Here is a 22,991-nt window from a genome sequence, read left to right as displayed (position 1 = left end):
TCTGATAATTGAACAAGTATTAAACTGTATCAGGCTGTCACAGCTGTCCCAATACATGAGCCACACATAGAGTAACAGCTTTCGTTACACATTTTTGTGAAGTAGTTTCCAGCACACTGTGATCAGAGCTTGCATATTTTTATACTACTCACATATTGAAAATAAACCCAACATTTTAGATTATTTTTCTCATCGTGTATCAGGCCTGTATGGTTTGTGGAAGACAAAGGGGCAATTATGATTTTGTACCTACTGATCTGAATACAACACCTTGTTTTATTTTTGTATATTATGCTCAGTGTTTCGGTTAAAAAAAGAAGTTGGTTATGTGGGTCAATAAAGAAGTCCTGAAAAACTGCAGCTTAACTGAATTATTATCCATGGACCAAATGCTAATGCAATTTTTTCCACTTTCAGGACATCTTTATGACAACATATCAAATACCCAAATCTTATAGGAGTGTGGAGGCCATGCCATGTGACTTGGTTGGAGCTGTTAACAAAAGAAACATGGAAAAATCATGCAGTTTAGACTTTTAATTAAACTGTTTGTTTTGGATTCAAAAGCACTTGTTCACTCAGCCCTGAGTACCAATGGTGCTTCCAACCACAGGTGACTATTCCCGAAATGACCACGGTTCACAGCTTCAGTGGTTGCTTTCAGAAAGAGTCTTTATTTGCAAAACACAGACATTCCGAAATGCCTTTATTTAAACTGTAATAAAGAGACTATGCTTTGGAAACACTCTACAAAGAATAAGAATCTTTGTGCCTAAGTAAAAATGACTGCGTTTATCTGAATAGTTTTTGAATTAAATATCCACACGCCATTGTTTCAGAAACAATAAAAGTAATGATAGTCGTCTATTGTTTACTGTCCTCTTCCCAGAATTAGAACTTAATTAGCTGCAAATGCCTTATCTTTTCCAAGTCAGCATGATGCACATGTTACCTAAATTTTGCCTCCTGTTGTTCAAGCCCTCTAAATTAGTAGATTCAAAATTAGCCAGTTATAGCAATGCTTTTCACTTTAAATTTTAATAATAAACAGAGACATCCCTTTTCTCTCTCCCCACCCAGACCCTCCCTCTTTTCTGAAAACTGAAGGCTGCTGCTGAAAGGATTGAAAATCTGGAAAGAGTTTGGGGTGGACTGGCCAACCCCCTTTCATTTCCTTCAGATGTTTACAATCTAGCACCTTTCTGAAGACAAAGATGGGGAAAAAACCTATTTTTCCCTTTGACTGAAGGTTGAGACAGGGGGGTATTAAAAACTGATCAATGTAATTTTTTTCTCAGAAGTATTTGCACATCTGTGAAATAATGTAATTTGTTTTTTAAAAACTTTTTATATGACATTCATGATTATAGCCTGATCTGGAGAATTATTCAAATATAAAATTAAATGTTCAAAAACTAGCTGCGCTGTGGATGGCTGAGCTTATCCCAGCTGTGCATTATACTTATGTAATTCTATTAGAAGTATCAAAATGAGCCCTTCTAGATCTCACTGAATCTCTGAAAGGGGGAAGTAGTATTTTCCAAGAAAGTGTGATGATCTACTTCTTTTTGTTTGTTTCATTTTTCCATGGATAAGCCTCCAGGGGTCTAAAGATGCTCCACCGAATTGTTCAAAAACAATAACAAAAAAGGTAATGGGAGAAGGGCTACTGGATAATAATGAAAACGTTCCGCAAAGTAGATTGTATTTTATTATCACAGGGTTTGGGAAAATCTGTGACTTAAAAGGAGGTTACAAACCTTAAAAGTAAATTCTGCTGTTTCAGTGAAATAGCTGGAGATATAATATGAGCCATGTGCAATTTCCCCTTCGCTGGCCTGTGAAACAAGTCACTTTCACTCCCAGACCCTGATGCACCCGCCCCCATCAAAAAGCAGTAAGTACCCCCCCGAATGAGGAAAATGTGCCCTCCAAATGTAGTTTATAAAAACAAACTTTCCCTGACCAAATATTAGAGCGAAGTTTTCCTTTCCATCCATGTGCCTGTATACTGTCACCTCTGAATACATCTGCCTATAGGGAGGAATTCAATGTAATATTCATCAAATTCAAATTCATCCTGAACCTTACACAATCCATTCAAGGTAACAAATCGTCAATGACTTTTAAAATAATTGGAGCCCAGAAAATAAAAGACTATGAAATCTGTTTGAAGTTACAGATTGAAACCCACACCTCAAATTCTGTTACTTCCTTTTTTAAGAAACAAAATGCATTTCTAAAGCATTTATTATAAATTAAATATTTTTTAAAATACACCAGAATTCGTTTATGGATTAATATTACCAAATTTTAAGGAGGAAGAAAAACACAATTCCCATTATTCGAGGACACAAGTTAACAGTCGGATGACCTCAAAAAAGCTTACATTCGAAAGAAAGGGATCTGCGGTTACCGTTTTTAAACACGGGAGCAAAACAAGGGCGAAGATATTGTTTCTGCTGCCTAAGACAGACGGACTTTAATAACACTTAACAGAATGATGCACATAATAATCTCAGAAAGCACTTCTTATGCCTCATCCATCATGCCGAGGAGAAAATGAAGCCTTCGACAGCATTAGGAATTATTCTAGATCTTGTCAGTAATTCGCAGCTCCTCTGTAGTATCACAACACAAATGTGCATGTGAGCGACACTGACCATTAATCTAGAGAGTTTTTTTCGCCTCACAACGGCGTGCGGAGAATGTATCAGTTGTTTCGCGGAGAAATGGCACATGCAAAGCCACACAAAATAAAACAAGAAAAATCAGGGAAATGTATGGGGAGATAAACAAACAGTGTATTAAGAAATAAAATTGTTGCGATCACTGTGAAAGAAATCAACACAGTGTCCTTAGCAACTGGGTTAGGTGAATTGGAAACTATAAATGTCCTGGCTGAAGGACCAGTCTGTCACTGATTAAAAGTTTCTATAAAGTTGCAATATACTGTCTGCATCCTTAATAAGCCCTTAGGTGATGAGAAAATGATGGGTTTCCCCTCCTCTCTGGCATGCAAAAAGATCCACCTTCTGCCTTCAGTCAAAAATCAAAATGGTCACCTGAGTTGTTTGTTTCACTCACTGTAAAGTTCTCCTTTCAAAAAAAAGGGGATTGGGGAATGGTAAGGATTAATAAAATTGGGAGATGCTAAGGATTAATACACTCTAAGGATTATAAAATAAATGAATAAAATCTCAGCTTATTCACAGAGATCTCTAGCTTTGACAGCGTGTTGGTGGCAAAGCAAATTTGAACTCCCAGCCCTCGAGATAAAACAAACGAGAGGTTTTGGCAGCATCTTCCTCAAAATGAACTCTGGTCTTAATAGCATGGTGACCATTCTAAAATGGCCTGTGCGCTAAAGAAAAAGATTTATAAATATTTGCAAAACAAACTCTTAAAACATTCCTCTGAGTCTACTCCAAATCGATTTCTATACATGTTCCATAAAGATGAAAGCTAACTGGATGTCTGGTTCATGATAGATTAAAACGGTTTAACTTCCAAAATGATGTACTCCACACAGATGTGTTTCTGTGAAGTTCTGTGAACTACATACACCACAGCAACAACAAAAAAAATCAGGCTCTTGTCAGATGGGATGAAGTGAAGGCTTCTTTAGAGTAGATGAATTGGATCGGGGCCAGGAAGAAACAAACAAACAAACAAAATACACAGGTGAGAAAAGGTAAACACCCTAATAAATAATAAGTTGGAAGTTTTCTAAAGTAACACACATGCTTTTCTTTGTTAATAAAGTATGTTGGGTAACTTAAAACAGCCCAAAACCACTTAGAAATTCGTGTTCAATGTACACAGAGTTCTATCTCATTTTCAAGACTCAAAACAGGAATTTAAAAAAAAAAAAAAAAAAAAAAAACTTTTACACCTCTTTGGAATGATGAGCAAATTTCAAGAGAAGATATAAGTGTTAAGTCCTCAACTTAGGTTGGCCTATTGGACCCACTCCCAGCTGAGAGGAACAGATTATTATTCCCAAGTAACAAACTCAGCAGCAAGATAAAAACAGCTCCCAGGAAGTGGATGCAACGGGCCCCTCCTCTCCATCTGCATCAGCCTACCTCCATCTTCCTCTCCCGACCGCAAGCTATAAAGCTCCAATGTCACCAGGAGCATCGCCGAGGCCTGGCAATGGACAGGTATTTATACTGAGTAATGCTCACGTCAGGAATGACTAAAACCAGGTTAGAAATTGAGGTTTTCACAAAATAATGAAGAGGAAATGTCATGCTAGCAGCGGTAACGCATAAATTGTGCTCATTCATTCATTATCCTTTTTCCCTCCCCTCCCCCTACGGAAACATAATTTTTATTTTTCAAATCTAACATGCTTGCGAGGGAATATGGCTTTTGCCATAGTTGTTGCTCTCTCGAAGCCCAAGATGAGAGACAAAGATGATTTGTAAAGATTTAAAAAAAAAATAGTAATAATAATAAAGATGGGAGTGGGAACACATTTCTTCTAGATTTCAATTCAAGGAGAAAGGTAAATAGGATTTCCCAAACAAAATTACCTGGAGCTTTAACTTTTACTTTATCTAATTGAACTACAGAGAAAATACCAGTTAAAAATGTCACCTGCTCCAGAGTGAATACGCTGCTCCTAGCACTGGAACTGGAGGAGGGAAAAGAAAAATGTTTACATTTCAATTGTTCAGATGCCGATTCTGAAAACGATAACAAAAGAATACTCAAGAAGATACTTCTGTGGGCAGCTTTCCGAGTGGATGTCTGGGCTGGAGGCTGTGATGTGGGGGCTAATTGTAAGCAGAAACAATTCAGGTAGGCTGAGGTCCACCTTGGAGGTCTAGTTAAGGTGCAGACAGATTTCAGGCTAAAAAAACCGGGAAGGATCCCTGTTCCCCCAACGCCCACCCTCCTCCCCCCGACAAAAAAAAAAATCCTGTAAACCTCTGCTGTCTGGCAGCAAGCCCGCATACTCTCCAGTGCTGAGATAAAGACCCAATCTGCTCATCAAACACCTCCAGGCTCCACCATCTAATAGAAACAAATTGGCAATGACTGCCCAAGCTAGTAACACAGGCCCACTGATTTGTAGATTGATACGGATGCCTAATGATCCCCTTGGGCAGATCAATAGTAACAATCCTCATCCCTGCCTTTCTTCTTTATTGGCATAGAAGACTAAGGCAAGGAGAAAGCGGGTCTTAGAAGAGGCCACAGTGCTACCTGGGGACAGATCCGGAATAAGGATACAGGTGTGGCTGTGCAGGAAGGCAGCCACGCCAGACCCACACTCCAGAACTTTCCACTGACTGTCTCGATTCATTCCATGTTTTTGGCAGGCAAAGGGTGTAAGAATAGGACACGATATGCTTTTCTATTAATAGTATCCGTGCACAGCGTTGAGACCCAGCCTAGAGTCAGCACAGCTGCCTTCATCTGGGAAGGGGAAGAAAAATAATGCAAGCCCCAGTGCATCTCCGAGAGGATGAACTTGGTGGACAGAAAATGCCAGCGATGTGATGACAGGGAATGGAAAAAGGCGAACAAACATGGGAAGTTGCATCTTAGGAAAACTTAGGGTGAAGTACCTTTGATCGAAGAGGGGCAATAATGATCCGCATTGTTTTAAATATCATCAAGAGGAGGCAGGTGGATGTATGCGCTGTTGTTTAAACATGCTTAAAACACCCACTGCCTCCCAGACCCCAGTGGATGGGTTAATTCTCACGCACAGGAGCTATTCTCTGCGCCCTCACCCTTCTCCTGAGTGCAGGTTTTCTTGAAGTTGACAGCGGCTCACTCTTCTACTGACTCTTCTCCTTTCTGTAGGCCAATCCCACCCCCACCCCCACCCCCAGAGCCAGGGCTTATTTTCCATTTGTGTATTATTCTTGTGAATAAAATTATCCAATTAGGAAATCCATTTAAAGTCCTTAACAATAACAGGGAAAAACTAATGGAGTTGCTTTGGATTTTCTTTTTCAATAAATTAATGTTAGTGATGTTCTGTGGATTCTTAAGTGCTCATTTATATCATCAGGGTTATTGCACACATAACAATTAGTCCTAAATTTCTATACTGATTTGTCTATACTCTAGGAAGTCCATTCTCCCAAAGAAGCAGTAGACAAGACTCATATCAGAAGAAAACTTACTGGCAGGCAGAGCGAATTTGACTTCTAAAATAAATAAATCTACGACATCTAAAAACCTTTGTACTTTGTTGTTATATTTTTTCTTGTAATTATAAGAGTATTAAAAAAAAAACCTCTCCCTTCTTCCCCTTTTACAACAACTCTATGCACATTTGCAGGTGTTGCATACAAAATAGCCAAAAGGGGCGGGGTGGGGGGCAGCGAATGTTCCATTTTTACTCCTGCATTCAGACCTGCAGCTAGCCGCCTGAGAATTTGCTTTGTTCAGCAATCAGTCTGGTTTGGTTTTGTTATTAAAAAGAGATAACACTGAATGCCAGAGATGAAATTGCATTTTCTTTATTGTCAACGGTTGAAACCTTTGCCACCCAACCGATCTAGGGAAAGATTTCGTTTTTTAATTTTTTGTCATAATAAAAATGTTTTTAATCTGGTCCCCCCTTTTTTTCTTTTGCATACTCAAACACAGAACTGAAGCTACAATGAAAAGCCTTGGTATCCCAGCCCACTGCGTAATATCACAAATTAGTCATCTTCTCTTTCCTGTGCGTTACATCGTCCTATTTAAATAAAAGCAAACGTGGAGTGGTGTTAAATTTTGACAGTAAAGGGTTTGCACTGATGGACCAAATAATCACGTGCGCTAGAGCTCCGGCACTGACCACTTAAAATTCAAATTTCACACTAACGGTAAGTGTAATCATCGCAATCAGCATCACCACCACCACCATCACCATCATCACAATAAAGAGATGCATTCTGTGAGCTGGTGACATCAATCAACTGTGTGGTGCAGATCAGAAGCGGCGCTCCCCTCTCCCTCTCTCACTCCGTCTGTCTTGCTGGCTTCCCCCTACCCCACCTCACCGCTCCACCCCCCCAACCTCACCCCCGCTCAGAGAAGTGATCACATTTAATTCATTGCATCATTATGTCATCTCCATACTAATCTCTGCCCTCACACCTCTGCCACTTTGACATGCAAATGAGCTAGAAAAAAGCCACACATTAATATAAAAAAGTCACAGCAATCATGTCATGATTTCCTGCCTCCCAGCCCCACAACACTCCCTCCAATCCCCACCTCTCCCCCCAGCTCTCTTTCCAGCACGCTGTGCTGGTGATCACAAGAAACAACAGCAATCTGTTGAAGATCAGACGCTAAGACAGGGAGGTGGGGAGAAAGATACACACATACACGTGTCAGCAACGCGGCCCAGGCAGTCCTATTTGCATATTCACATGAGTTCCGTTCTCAGATTGCTTAAGCAGGGAAGAAGTTAGGTAGCTCCCCCACCCTCCTACCCTCCCCGATCCATAAAGAAATAGCTACTGAGAAGGAAGGAGAGGGGGAGAGAGGACATATGAATGTAAAGGGAAAGAGAGAGAATATGAAAAGGGAGGGGGCATGGAGAGAGAGAAAGACACACGCAGAAAGAGACAGAAGGAAGAAAAGAGAAGAAAAGAAAAGCTGTCCACATCTACCTTACCTCAGCTAGCTTGCTTTCTGTTGCTCTTAAAAGGAATTCCCTGTGGTTCCTTTAGAATTTTTGAGAACCATCCTTCAGGGTTTTTAGTTCTCTCTCTCTCTCTCTCTCTCTCACTCTCTCTCTCTCTCTTCCTCCTCCTCTTTCTGTGTTGTGACTGGGTTTATAAAAAAAAAAATAAAAAAGACAACTCCATGTTAAGCTAGCAGTCAAGGAAGCATCATGAAGTCCAGGGCTACGGGGGGAGGGAAGAAAGGAGGAGGGTCACAGCTTAATGCTTTACAAAGGAGAACCTGGAGTCTCTGTTTTAAAACATCCCTCTCACATGCAATGACTGACAAAGACAAAAATGTATGTACTTATATGTATACACAGAGACATATGTATGTTTTCACCAGTAAACCAGATGTCGAAAATGTTAAGATTGTGGTGCAAGCAAATGTAGAAAAATTATGAGTCATTCTGAAAACCCCATTGCGGATCCACTTTGCTGCTCCCTGATTGCAGAGGGGGCCAGGCAACCAGCTACGGGCTTTATTTGCTGAATCACATTTGTGGCAATACCTGGGTAATAAGGGACTGACTCGAGATGGGGTTTCAGCTACTGCCATGAATTTCCCAGCTTTGATCAGTTTTCACCAGTACTTTCGTGGTAATGAAAATGTGTGAACATGTCCACGAATTTTCTGGCTTTCTTGTTCTTGCAACAACTTAAAAAAAAAAAAAAAAAAGGAAGAAAAAGAAAAATTGCAATTAAATATATATATGCAAGCTGATGTCACAAATAATAGCTCTCTCTACATATTCCTTATGAAGTACACTTGGTATGGATTTAAAACATAAAATGATTGGTGCAAAATGCACCTTATTTTCTAGTGGCCTACTGTATAATATTATTCTAATTGACTTTATTAGCTCCGGTGAAATGTTACTGTCCCTCCAAGGAACCTGCCTTCGAAGACAAGCAAGATGCTGCAACACTGATGAACAGCAGCTGATTCAAAGAAATTAAGCGATGGTCTGTTAAGTGAAAGGAATAAAAACATTTTCCAACTACAATGAATGGCATAGAGTTTAATTCCATTTCTCAACCTGTTCATTTCAACTAGCAAAGACACAAAGGCATCTGATGGGCTAAGAAACTGTAATAGGAATATAATTCTAAAACCTGGCCAGAGGGATACATTTACAAATTGGTTTTGAATCCTAAACTTGAATAGTAGGAAGCATGTTTCACTGTAAAAGAGGGAAGAAAAACATTTTTATGGTGAAGTTATAAGCTCCTTAATATTTATGTAAGTAGACATTAAATAACTAATATGGACATTATAAAAAGCACAGTAATTATAAGAGCAATGTGAAAATAGGAATTACAGCATCTATATGTACCCTGCACAAAAACCTAAATGTGGGTCATTATTTAAATCACAGCACATATCATATAGGAGACAACACCATAATATATCTACAATTGACCTTGCATGGAAAGGAAGAAAGGAAGGAAGGAGTTAAAAAGATGTTTGCCTTTACACTAATAAAGAACCTGGGGGTCAGTTGCTGAGGGTGGGTTAAGGAAATGCCAAAATAAAAATTGTTTCTTTATTTGAAACAGAACTCTTGGCAGACACACATTAGAAAAATTAATTTCTCTGTGTCTCTCAGAGAAACTATGAGAAGAGAGATGTTTTGTATTCATGACCTGAATTCTGAGAGGAGGGAAAAAGGTAATTTTAAGAATCTGACCCTAGTGCATGAGTTATAGCTCAGTACCCAAAATTGATGAAAAATATCTATGACAAGACTCATCAATGAATCCCTGAAATAAAGAGACAGAGAAAATAACCAAAACATTAGACCCAGGAACATTATATTTCAATATTATCATATGAATTAAATGTAATTCTTGAAGCGACTAGTCCCTGGGGTCACATATTAGGCCTTTTCCCACTACCCCACCCCCGTCTTTTTTTTTTTTTTTTTTTTAATAGAGGTCATCCAGGCTGAAAAGAAAAACCCAAATGAAAAGCATCTTCAGTGTGCTTATAACATGAGCTGCAAGGGGTCAGCCAGCGTCTTGTATGGCCTCATAAAAAATACATAACCAGACAGCCTAATAGTATTTCTTTGCATTCATTTTTGGATGGAGAATGTGGGTTGGGGGCTGGGGAGGAGAAAGGGTTGATGTTGGTAGCTATGATGGGAAAAAAAAAAAAACAAAGACAGCAGAAAAAAATATGTGTTTAAAAAGAGGATAGTTAGATCATCTTTTGCTTTTATGAAAACATATTAAGCACAATTCTAAACTGCGATTGATTTACACTATTCTATTGATTTACACAATTCTAAAATGTGATCGATCTCACTTTTTTAAGACAGGAAAAGGTGCATCTACGGGTATCTCTCTGCCGTCCTATTTCTCTTGGCCAATCATGTGGACTGGAAGCTTAGCTACGCTGGGCCTCTCCCAGTTCATGTTTTTAGCAATGTAAACACTCATTCAAATACAGATGTATAAATGACACTTATTTTGGAAGATTTCTGAAACTGAAAAAATAATAAGAGGGGAAATATTGCTAGGGCTTCTGCTTCTACTCAACACAGAGGATATAGAGAGACATATTACGGAGGGAGAAGATGGACCAGCTAGGGAAAGACAGAGAGAATAGGGAGAGAGAGGGAGAGAGGAAGAGAGACAGTATAACACAATTGGACAACAAATAAAAATAAATAGCTCTAAATGCTGGGGAGACGCAAGCAGCACTAAATATATTCCTTCCCCTCCCCCTCACTTCTTTGCTCCCAAATATAGCCCAGAGATGAGTGACCCTGCTGGGAAAGATGGAGGCAGAGAGGTGACCCCGCGCTAACCAGCCTGTTAGAACTAATAAGGTGTTCTCCTAAGCCACTCCACTGACATTAGGGCAGTACGGAGATCACTCTCTTTGTTACTGCCTACCCTCAGCTTGAAATTTACTACCCCGTTGCATTATTAAAGAGACAGCTCTCATTCTCTAGATGTGGTGAAGATAAATAACTCTGCATTATTTTTATTTAAATGTTATGTTTGTACTCAGTAGTTCAGATATTAAAAAACCTACGATTTTACAACACAGCCACGTGAATAATCTGCCGTGGGTGACTCCCACTGAGATAGAAGAAAGGCAAGAAAAGCAGCTGGTTCTACATTTCTCTATTCCCTTTCCTCTCCCCACTCTCCTCACTCCATTTGGGGGTCAAAGAATAAGAAATATTCTTCAGAGGTGCCCGAGTTGGGTAGTAAGTTCAGCATGGCACTGTGTTACTCCAGGTGGGGCATCATCTGTAACTTTTTCATGAATAAGACTCTGTAACCGAGTTTCCCACTAGAACTTTGTGGTTCTTGGCCAGGCACAATGGTTCACGCCTGTAATTGCAGTACTTTGGGAGGCCAAGGTGGGCGGATCACCAGCTCAGGAGTTCGAGACCAGCCTGGCCAGCATGGCAAAACCCCATCTCTACTAAAACTACAAAAATTATCCGGGCGTGGTGGCATGCACCTGTAGTCCCAGCTGCTCAGGAGACTGAGGCACAAGAATCACTTGAACCTGGGAGGTGGAGGCTGCAGTGAGCTGAGATCACACCACTGCACTCCAGCCTGGGCAACAGAGTGAGACTCCATCTAAAAAGAAAAAAAATAAAAAAGAACTTTATGGCCCTTAATCATGCAAAGGGATGTAAACTTTTAGGGGTTTTACATAATATTGTTTAAGGATGTGTTTTAGTCTTCCCATAATAATTTAGTTTGCTTGAGGAGCTTGATATTAGCAGGTCCTAAAGGGATGGAAGACAGGAGATACCCTCAGCCATCCAGTCCCCAAAATGTACCACCAAGATTCTTGCCTCATGACATAGCCCAAGAGCACACACGCTTAATTAAGATTTGAGGCAAAAGTCTTAAAACAAATGGCTTCAATCAATACCCGAATCAATAAATATATGCTGAATGAACAGTCAACGATCAATCAATTGAAGACACCCAGGGATCCTTTCTTTATAGTCACGAAAAGCAATCATGACCAAAGCAACTGTAGAAATGGACACGTATCGTGGCTGGGCATGGTGGCTCACGCCTGTAACCCCAGGACTTTGGGAGGCCAAGCAGGCAGATCACGAGGTCAAGAGATCGAGACCATCCTGGCCAACATGGCGAAACCCCGTCTCTACTAAAAACACAAAAATTAGCTGGGCATGGTGGTACGTGCCAGTAGTCCCAGCTACCCAGGAGGCGGAGGCAGGAGAATCGCTTGAACTTGGGAGGCGGAGGTTGCAGTGAGCCAAGATCGTGCCATGGCACTCAAGCCTGGCAAGAATCTCAAAAAAAAAAAAAAAAAAGGACACATATCTTGAATGAATTCTACTGGACTGACCTACAGAGATCATATCCTACCAAAGACTCTCTTTAATCCTGTCTAAATTTGTACTAATGGTTTAAACAAATTATTCTGCAGTGTTTTAGAGAAATTGTGTCTACTTAGGGTACCCTCCAAGTTCCTCTATTATTTTGTAAACTCATTCAGGCAATGACTTGCCTCCAATAAATGGTGTACTAGTTCAGGTTCAATACCCTTTGTTACCAAGTGATTTCCATGGAATAGGTATTTGCTGTGATTGGACTTAAACATAAATAATTACCATTAGAATATTAGTATATCATAAAGGAAAGCACTTTAAGAATCAACATCTTCAAGAGACACCTAAGAAATAAATGGACAGGCTTCCCTCTGCTGAATAACAGCTTTCAAACACAATACATGTTGTTGAGTGAATTAATTTATGAGTTACCAGTTAAAAAGCAGAACCAGTACTACTCTGCTTGCTTTGTGCAGGGCAGAGTACCACTACATAATCACACACAGGCAGGGGCCAAGATGCAAGACGGTATTGTCAAAATATACAAATGGTGCCCTTAGGGGAAGTCCTGAGCTGTGGCCTGGCTCAGCCATTAAGCTACTATGTAAACTTGTGACTATCATTAAATGTCTCTTGGCTCTATTTTCCCTGAACATAAAATGAATAAAATGTGGAACTCTAGTCAATAACATGGTTCCACTTCTTTGTAAGATAAATAAATGAAATAATATTGAAATACTCTTTCCTTTTAAAATGGAAGAGTTAGAGAGCCTCCCAGCCTAAGTGGAGTGAGCATGAGGTCAGTGGTGAGAAGAGGTGTGTGCCCTGGACCGTCCATCAGCCCCATAGGTCCTCAACCATTATTGGATCATGAGTTGTCTTATACCTTGTCATGTGGAGTGCAGTACATAATCACTACGGACCTCTGGTTAATACCAGAAGCCGAAAAATAAAGTAGCGTATTGAAATGAATGGCCAGGCGCAGTGGCTCAGGGAAGTCAAGGCGGGAGGACGGCTTGAGCCTAGGAGTTTGAGACCAGCCTGGTCAAATAGCAAGTCTCTGTCTCTACAAAATAAAATAAAAATAGCCAGGCATAGTAGTACTTGTGCCTGCAGTCCTAGCTACTCAGGAGGCTCAGGCAGGAGGATCATTTGAGTCCAGGAGTTAGAGGCTGCAGTGAGCAGTGATCATACCACTGCACTCCAGCCTGAGCAACAGAGCAAGACCTTGCCTATAAAAAGAAAAGAAAAAAGAAATGAAGCTTCATGAGGAGATTAAAATAGTAAGAACTGTGCCAAATTGCTTCCAGATGTTCATAGGAGACATCCATCTGATCAAAATTCTTATATATCAACATATGACTCTATTACTTGAAAAACATTAAAACTAACTATATGTATATATACATATGTATATATACACATACAACCCACAAAATTGTATTTAATTTGGCTGTCACTAGGATTTTCCATCAATGTGATTTCTTTAGAGAAGGGAAACCCCATACTGCCCTGATCGCATTGTTTAAGGCACAAATACAAAAATTTTAAAAATAAATTAATTTTAGAGCATGGTATCTGAGAATTTCAGATATCACATCATGAAAGCAATTTTTGCCTTTTTATACTAATCCACATTTCAATTCCAAAATGACATATGAAAATAATGTCACATTCTTTTTTTTTTTTAACAATTCACACTTTTTCCCTTTGTAATGTCTTTGAGGTAAATTTTTAAAGTATTTTTCACTAATTAACTTAAAAAAGGCAATATTTGTTTACAAATGCCATCATTAATGACTGCGCTAAAATCAAATTATAATACAATTCTTAATAATGTACTAATCTAAGATAAAATGGTTTTCACTTAAAATTACCTTTTCATACCATACAAAAATGATGAACTGATTTTTAAAATTCCTAAGAGGGTTGACAAGATTATAAATTACTATGAAAATGGTCTATGGGTCAAAAAAGGTTGGGAAATGCTGATCTCTGAGGTCTACTTTAGCTCTAAAATTCTATATTTTAAATGAGACACCTTTGACTTTTCTAAATTAGTAGAAAGTAAACTTGCAGAGACTGCTAAATCCTCCACCTCTCACACTAGATACTTCCAATTCACCTGAATACAGCACACCAAGCCTAAAAATTGAAACAGATGAAAATCTGGAAATGGGAAAAAGAGATAAAGGCATGTAAAATGTGAACTTACCCATTGTCTTCTGTTTCCACATTATCTATTTGCTGGGTTAGTACTTCACTTTATCCAACATGCCATTTGAGCTTCAAACATTGGGAGACAGTAGCCTACACACACTGTCATATACTGGTAACCAACTAGATTTAAAATGTGCCTCAATTTCTAACCAAAATTTTCAGTAACATCCCTCAAGTCACTAAGAATATACTTTTAAAGAATTAAGCCAGTGACAGACGCAAGAAAAGCAACAAGATCTCAAGACATCCACATCTCTGGACTTACGGATCCAAGGAGAAGGGATAAGGTTGCAGCTTTATTAACAGAGGCCGCCTAGTTCTTTATGGGATAGTTTGGATCTTAAATTAATATCTGTCTAGGATGTAGGTTCCCAAAAAGTGGATTGTAATTGGTCCTGGACTTCAGAGGAGTGGCAACATTTTTCTGTAAAGAGTCTGACAGTGAATGTTTTAGGATTTGCAAGCCATACAGTCTTCTTCACAACCATTTAACCACTCTCATAATGAAACAGCAGTCATAGAATATACATAATCCATGGAGCATGGCTGTGTTCTAATAAAACTTTCTTCACCAAAAAAAAGGTGGCAGGCAGGACTAAGCCTGCAGTTTGCTGATCCAAATCTATAATAACTTTTCTAACAATGCAATTGAAAGATGGACTAATGGGTGGAGCTGTCCAATAGAAATGAAAGAATTAGAGAATCTTAATGATTCCAAACAGATGAATTTTAAATTTTTCTCTGATTCAGATTTGTGGCCTGTGTGTAGTATGATATCAAGGTGTATGCACATCAGTTTCACCCTTTCAAAGTGCAGTAAACTCACAACTAACTCCTTGAAGAGGTAGATCAGGTAATATTTGTCCCATTTTATAGATATGAAAATTGAGGCTTAGACACCCTGACTTCTCAAAGCTTTCTGATATCATAACTGGCAGAGCTAGCTGTGTCCTTGGGTTCTTAGACAGTTTTGTTTGTCCCTTCAAATAAAATTACTATTTAAACACAGATACACGCAGAGTTTGTTTTCAAGACAAACCAATGCCATAGAGTAAAAATGTACTAATAGAATTAGGGTATTTGTGAGAAGCTTAGAAAACAACTAAGTTAGCAATAAAATGCCTAAGTTATAAAGTACCAATTCTGGCCAGGAACGTGGCTGATGCCTGTAATCCCAGCACTTTGGGAGGCCAAGGTGGGCAGATCACCTGAGGTCAGGGGTTCAAGACCAGCCTGGCCAACGTGGTGAAACCCCATCTCTAGTAAAAATAGAAAAATTAGCCAGTTGTGGTGGTGGGCACCTGTAATCCCAGCTACTTGGGAGGCTGAGGCAGAAGAATCGCTTCAATGCAGAAGCCGGACCGGATGTTGCAGTGAGCCGAGATTATGCCATTGCACTCCAGCCTAGGCAACAGAGCGAGACTCCGTCTCAGAAAAACACAAAGTACTAATTGACATATTTGGTTAGGGTCTCGCCATTGAAGTTTCTTTTGCTGAGCTAGATAATTTGCAAAGTTATCTCAGTTCTTAAATGTTTGGGAATCATTATCGTTTGTAACAAAGATGTCTAGATGTCTATGGTTCAGGGTTTTTTGTTTTTTTGTTTTTTTTTGAAAAATCAACTCTATATATGGTTAGAATAGCAGATATATCCATTTTGCAGTGAAACTTCCTTCTATTTAAGTTTTCTTTCTCCCTGCCATTCAATTCATTCCTTCAAAAACATATTCACGTGCTACACTCAAGTTTCACAAACTTGAAAAATCCAAACCCAAAATATTCATGCCAGGTTTACCATGATAATCATGTGGAATTCTTTACACCATAAAAACAAAATTTCTTTTGTGGAGTAATACTTATCAGTTGAGAGCCATTTTCACAGAATATGATGTCGGTTCTTAAGTCATGTAACAAATCAACGTTTTGATTTAACATCATGAAAATGACAGTATGGTATATTAACATGTTCCTCTAATAGTTTGCATTTAATGAGAAAAAAGCAAACGCCGACTAGATACATAATGATAAGGCCTTGCCAAATGACTTTTTAGGACATTGCAGGTTTCATAAAAGGTGAAATGGAGGAAAATAATGGGAACACTTAATCCCCACATGGCATGCACTAGTTCAGAGAAGCCGAATTCCAAAGTACCCTTACCATAACAGTCCCACTGTAATATTCCCATTTCAAATTAATCCTGAGACTCCCATATTTATCCATAAGAATTTACGACAATTCATTTTCAATAAATGTGGAAGATAATAGCAAGGAAGTTTTCATTAAAGTACATTTTTAAATTTTTCAATACTGTATTCTGAGTTGCATTATTAAATTGATGAGCTCAAAATGATGGATAAGTGATTTAAAATGAATTCAGGGTGTAAAATGAAAAATAACCATGATAATTAAAATCATTAAAGATATAATCCCATCAGGCTCAGAATCCAAAGAATCAACTTACGTAAAATATCAAATAAGCAAGTGTATTTCTCTATTATTAAATCCACCATCGGTGCTTTATTTCAGTAAAACATCAAATAGAACATTAAATTAATGTTGTTAATTTAAACTTTATGGTTTTTATAGTAAATTTATATAGTAATCTGTAAATTTAGTTTAGTTTTACAGCTGTATAAAAGCTATATACATAGAAAATTAATGTCTAACAATGTTTGTACAAATTTAAATAATATGCCATGTAAAATGGCTAAAAACACTTTCCATTAATACCAGGAGTCCAAGAGAATTTCTTTCTTGAGAATTTGTTTGTTTTTTTTTTTAGAAAGACCACCTTAACAAAAATCAATTTTGTTGTTGTTGTTGAGACAGAGTCTCACTCTGTTGCCCAGGCTGGAGTGCAGTGGCCAGATCTCTGCTCACTGCAACCTCCACCTCCTGGGTTCAAGCAATTCTCTGCCTCAGCCTCCTGAGTAGCTGGGATTATAGGAGCCCACCACTATGCCTGGCTAATTTTTGTATTTTTAGTAGAGATAGGGTTTCATCATCTCAGCCAGGCTGGTCTTGAACTCCTGACCTCCTGATCCACCCCCCTGGGCCTCCCAAAGTGCTGGGGTTACAGGCGTGAGCCACCGCGCACAGCCCAAAATTTAGTTCTTTAAGAGAAGAGCTGGGAATGTACAGCCCCTTCCAATCAGGAAGCTCTGTTTTCTTTATTACTATTTTTTTTTTTTTTTAGACAGAGTTTTGCTCTTGTTGCCCAGGCTGGAGTGCAATGGCACGATCTTGGCTCACTGCAACCTCCGCCTCCTGGATTGAAGTGATTCTTCTGCCTCAGCCTCCCAAGTAGCTGGTATTACAGACATGCGCCACCACGCCTGGCTAATTTTTTTGTATTTTTAGTAGAGACGATGTTTCTCCATGTTGGTCAGGCTGGTCTCGAACTCCTGACCTCAGGTGATCCGCCTGCCTTGGCCTCCCAAAGTGCTGGGATTACAGGCGTGAGCCACCGCGACCTGCCGGAAGCTCTATGTTTTCTTACCAGAGCCGGAATGGAGGCGGAGATAGTCAGAGCTCATGAAGGCTGTTTAACTGAAGGTCATCCTCAGCGTGCTTTGAGCTGTCCTGGTACAGGTCTGACCGAGGCCAAACTCTTCCCGTTGTATCCCTCTGCCCCCAAGGATCTCATCTGCCTATTTTAAATTTTTCACATTATCTAATTGTGATGGTTAATAGTAAGTGTCAACTTGATTGGACTGAAGGATGCAAAATATTGTTTCTGGGTGTATCTGGGTGTCTCCGGGTGTTGCCAGAAGAGATTAACCTTAGAGTTGGTGAACTAGGGAAGGAAGACCTACTCTCCCAAAGACCCACCCACAGTGTGGGTAGGCACCGTCCAATCGGCTGCCAGCGTGGCTAGAAAAAGCAGGCAGAAGAAGATGGAAGAAGCTTCTGGCCTTCATCTTTCTCCCGTGCTGGATGCTTCTTGTCCTCAAACATCAGACTCCAATTTCTTCGGCTTTTGGACTCTTCAGACTTATACCAGAGGTTTGCCAGGGGCTCTTGGGCCTTTGGCCATAGATGGAAGGCTGCGCTTATCGGCTTCCCCACTTTTGAGGTTTGGGGACTTGGGCTGAACCATTACTAGCTTTGTTGGTCCTTTACTTGCAGATGGCCTATTGTGGAACTTCACCTTGTGATTGTGAGTCAGTTCTCCTTAATAAAATCCCTTTCATGTATCCACATATCCTATTAGTTCTGTCCCTCTAGAGAACCCTGACTGATACACTAATAACTCAGATACCATTGTAAGAGATTTTCTTACTATTACCATCTTTTCCAAGTATCTTGAAACACACTCCTTTGCCTCCAAATTTATTTATATCTCTTGTAATAAGATTTCCAGAAAAACAGGGTGAAATTAGAAATTGTTCCATCCCTTAAACTCAGTTCAATGCAATTTAATGTATACCAGCACTTACTATGTAAAAGACATTTACTAAGCATTAAAGATAGAGAGCTGAATTAAGTAATAGCCTCTGCAGCAAAATGCAGAAACTGTTTTACAGAGGTCACATTTCAGCCTCCATCCAGCGACTGTTAGGATATTTCAAGTTACCAAAGGGGAAAAAAGTAGCTTTTGAATTTGGTGGTGTGAGTAGTCACCCATGAGGCTGAGGGTCCAGGGCGTATTCCTCTCATCACCACTGACCTCATGCTCATTCCACGTAGACATTTCACAGTCGAGGAAAAGCTACCTGGAACCTGATACGAAGGCAGGATGTTCCCAGAGAAGAACGAACAAATGCCATGCTTACTGACCAGGGTAACAATTGAAAACACGGGGCATGAGGTCTGTATTTCGTAAAGCTGCAGGATCCAAACACTTCTCACTAGCAGCCAACCAAAGGCATTGGGGATGAATAATGAGTATACATTACTCACTCTAAGGTTGGGAATTTCTCGTGATTGACTGACCCTCCATCATGTCTCTCTAGAATTATTTCTATTGGACAAGGCATGGTAGACATGGTAGACAAATACTATGGGTAGTGGTGGTGGTTGTTTTTGAGACAGGCTTTTGCTCTGTTGCCCAGACTGGAGTGCAGTGACATGATCATGGCTCACTGCAGCCTCAGCCCGCCAGGCTCATGTGATCCTCCCGCCTTAGCCTCTTGAGTAGCTGGGACTACAGGCATATGCCACCACACCCATCAAACTGTTGTATTTTTTTGTAGAGATGAGATATTACTGGGTTGCTAAGGCTGGTCTTGAACTCCTGACCTGAAGCCATCCTCCTGCTTCAGCCTCCCAAAGTGCTAGGATTACAGGCATGAGCCGCAGCACCCAGAGGTTTTTTTAAAATAAAATCTTAATGATGATATTGGGAGCTTATGATCACTTAACTGTTCTACACAAGTTGCATGTATTATCTCAATCTTCACAACAACATTGAGGTAAGTTTAATTACCTCCATTTTTAAATGCACAAACTGATCACCGTGTCCACGTCAACATCTACAGTTTTCTGATTTTTTGATTATGGCCATTCTTGCAGGAGTAAGATGCATTGTGGTTTTGATTTGCATTTCCTTGATCATCAGTGATGCTGAGCATTTTTTCCTATGGTTTGTTGGCCATGTGTATATCTTCTTTTGAGAATTGTCTATTCATGTCCTTAGTCTGCTTTTGGATGGGATTGTTTGTTTTTTTCTTACTGATTTGAGTTCGTTATAGATTCTGGATATTAGTCCTTTGTCAGATGTACAGATTGTGAAGATTTTCTCCCACTCTGTAGGTTGTCTGTTTACTCTGCTGACTGTTCCTTTTGCCATGCAAAAGCTCTTTAGTTTAATTATTTGCCTTTGTTTATATTGTATTTGCTTTTGGGTTCTTGGTCATGAAATCCTTGCCTAAGCCAATGTCTATAAGGGTTTTTTCCAATGTTATCTTCTAGAATTTTAATAGTTTCAGGTCCTATATTCAAGTCCTTAATTCATCTTGAGTTGATTACTGCTGGTGGGAGTGTAAACTAGTACAGCCACTATGGAAAACAGTGTGGAGATTCCTTAGAGAACTAAAAGTAGAACTACCATTTGATCCAGCAATCCCACTACTGGATAACTACCCAGAGGAAAAGAAGTCAATATATGAGAAAGATACTTGCACATTCATGTTTATAGCAGCACAATTTGCAATTGCAAAATCATGGAACCAACCCAAATGCCCATCAATCAACAAGTAGATAAAGAAACTGTGTTACATATATAGATGGAATACTACTCAGCCATAAAAAGGAATGAATTAACAGGATTTGCAGCAACCTGGATGAGATTGGAGACTATTATTCTAAGTGATGTAACTCAGGAATGGAAAACCAAACATTTTATGTTCTCACTGATATGTAGGAACTAAGCTATGAGGACGCAAAGGCATAAGAATGACACAAAGGACTTTGGGGACTTAGGGGGAAGGGTGGGAGGGGACCGAGGGATAAAAGACTATAAATGGTGTGCAATGTATATGACTCAGGTGATGGGTGCACCAAAATCTCACAAATCACCACTAAAGAACTTACTTATGTAACCAAATACCACCTGTACCCCAATAACCTATGGAAAAAGAAAAAAAAATGCACAAACTAGAGCAAGAATGAATGAACATCTATAGCTTGCAGAATAACTCAGGAAAATTAAGCCATAAGACAACACTGCCACATCTTAGGCCAAAAATAAATGAATTTTGGCAATTATCAACATGCATGACACTTAATATGCAATGAAAAACATTTTATAAGCAAGTTCAATCCAAATACCTTTCCTTGCAGTGTAAAACAGCCTGGCCTCAATGCTCCCATTTCCAGGTCACTAGCCCGTACATTAACTTAACCTACTATTGATGGAGATGACAGAGAGTCATCTTCTTTGACATCTTCAGAATTTTCAAGTAGAGAGTGAAAATGGCTTCATGTGTTAATTAATCAGAAAGTTTGCAAAAATCTGAACATATCACTTTTCTCTCCTCAACACAGTCAGAGAGGATTTTCTGTTTCTTATCTCATCAGACCTCCCTTGGTCTGATTAATTCTTTGACATTGTACTCGGCAAGAGGTGTGTATATGTGAGGTGTTTTGTTTTGTTTTGTTTTGAGATGGAGTCTTGCTGTGTCTCCCAGGCTGGAGTGCAGTGGCACAATCTCAGCTCACCGCAAGCTCCGCCTCCCGGGTTCACGCCATTCTCCTGCCTCAGCCTCCCAAGTAGCTGGGACTATAGGCGCCCACCACCACATCCGGCTAATTTTTTGTAGTTTTAGTAGAGACAGGGTTTCACCATGTTAGTAGCCAGGATGGTCTTGATCTCCCAACGTCATGATCCACCTGCCTCGGCCTCCTAAAGTGCTGAGATTATAGACGCGAGTCACCGCAACAGGCCCATGTGAGTTTTTAATGGTGAAAAAAATACAATAAAATCTTCATCAATATTACAAGGACAGTAAAGGATACAAATGACACTTTCATGTAAGGCATGAGCCCTCTTTTCCTAAAAACCTTCCCTCACATACTATATATAGTGTCTTTTATACATAAAAAATTACTTGCAAAGAGCTCATATGCACAAGACAAATACTATAAAATGTAACTTTTAAAATGTACATAGGCAACCTAGAGATCTATACGTGTAACTAAGGACACTTTAATTCCTTGATCAATTTTCAGGTTTTTTAGGTTTTTTTTTTTTTTTTTGAGACAGAGTATCACTCTGTTCCCCAAACTGGAGTACAGTTACACAATCTCAGCTCACTGCCACCTCAACCTCCTGGGCTCAAGTGATCCTCCTACCTCAGACTCCTGAATAGCTGGGACCGCACGTGTTTGCCACTGTACTCACTACATTTTTTTCATTTTCTGTAGAGATGGGGTCTCACTAGCTTGCCCAGGCTAGTCTTAAACTCCTGGGCTCAAGCGATCCTCCCACCTCAGCCCTGCAAAGTGCTGTGATTACAGGAATGAACCACCATGCCTGGCCTTTAATACTTTAAAATAGATTATTCTCAAAAAAGTTGACCAAAAAATTCTCTGATATTTTGGCAGGGCCACATTTAAGCCATCCCAGGCAAGTATAAAAACCATGGTTGTGGTTTCAAGACTTCCAGAAAATGTCATTTATGTTAGCCATTCATATGCTAGTGTGATTTTAACAATTATTATTTCTGATATTTAGCCTAAATCTCTCATATTATAAATCATACAAATTTCCTGTCATTTCTGTTTTTAGTGGACAAGAATTAGCATTAAATGGGAGATAGACTGTTACTCTTGTAAAAAGCTGCATCTAATGAGAAGCTGTTTAGTGTATATCATTAACCTAATACTTAAATTGTTTAAAAGAGATGTTATAAGTGGGGCACAGTGGCTCACACCTGTAATCCCAGCACTTTGGGAGGCCGAGGCGGGCAGATCACTTGAGGTCAGGGGTTTGAGGCCAGCCTGGCCAACATGGTCTCTACTAAAAACACAAAAATTAGCCAAGAGTGGTGGCAGGCGCCTATGGTCCCAGCTACCAGGGAGGCTGAGGCAGGAAAATCACTTGATCCTGGGAGGCAAAGGGTGCAGTGAGCTGAGATCGTGTGCCATTGCACTCCAGCCTGGGCAACAAAGTGAGACCCCATCTCAAAAAATAAAATAAAATAAAATAAGTTATAAAAGCTATTAAAATAATTTATAACATTCAGATGTACTGAGTCATAATTACATCTCATAGTCATTGACCAAAAATCTCAACAGAGAACC

Source organism: Macaca nemestrina, chromosome 18 (assembly GCF_043159975.1).
Source record: "Macaca nemestrina isolate mMacNem1 chromosome 18, mMacNem.hap1, whole genome shotgun sequence".
Classification (NCBI taxonomy): domain Eukaryota; kingdom Metazoa; phylum Chordata; class Mammalia; order Primates; family Cercopithecidae; genus Macaca; species Macaca nemestrina.
Note: the sequence above shows the minus strand (reverse complement) of the source record.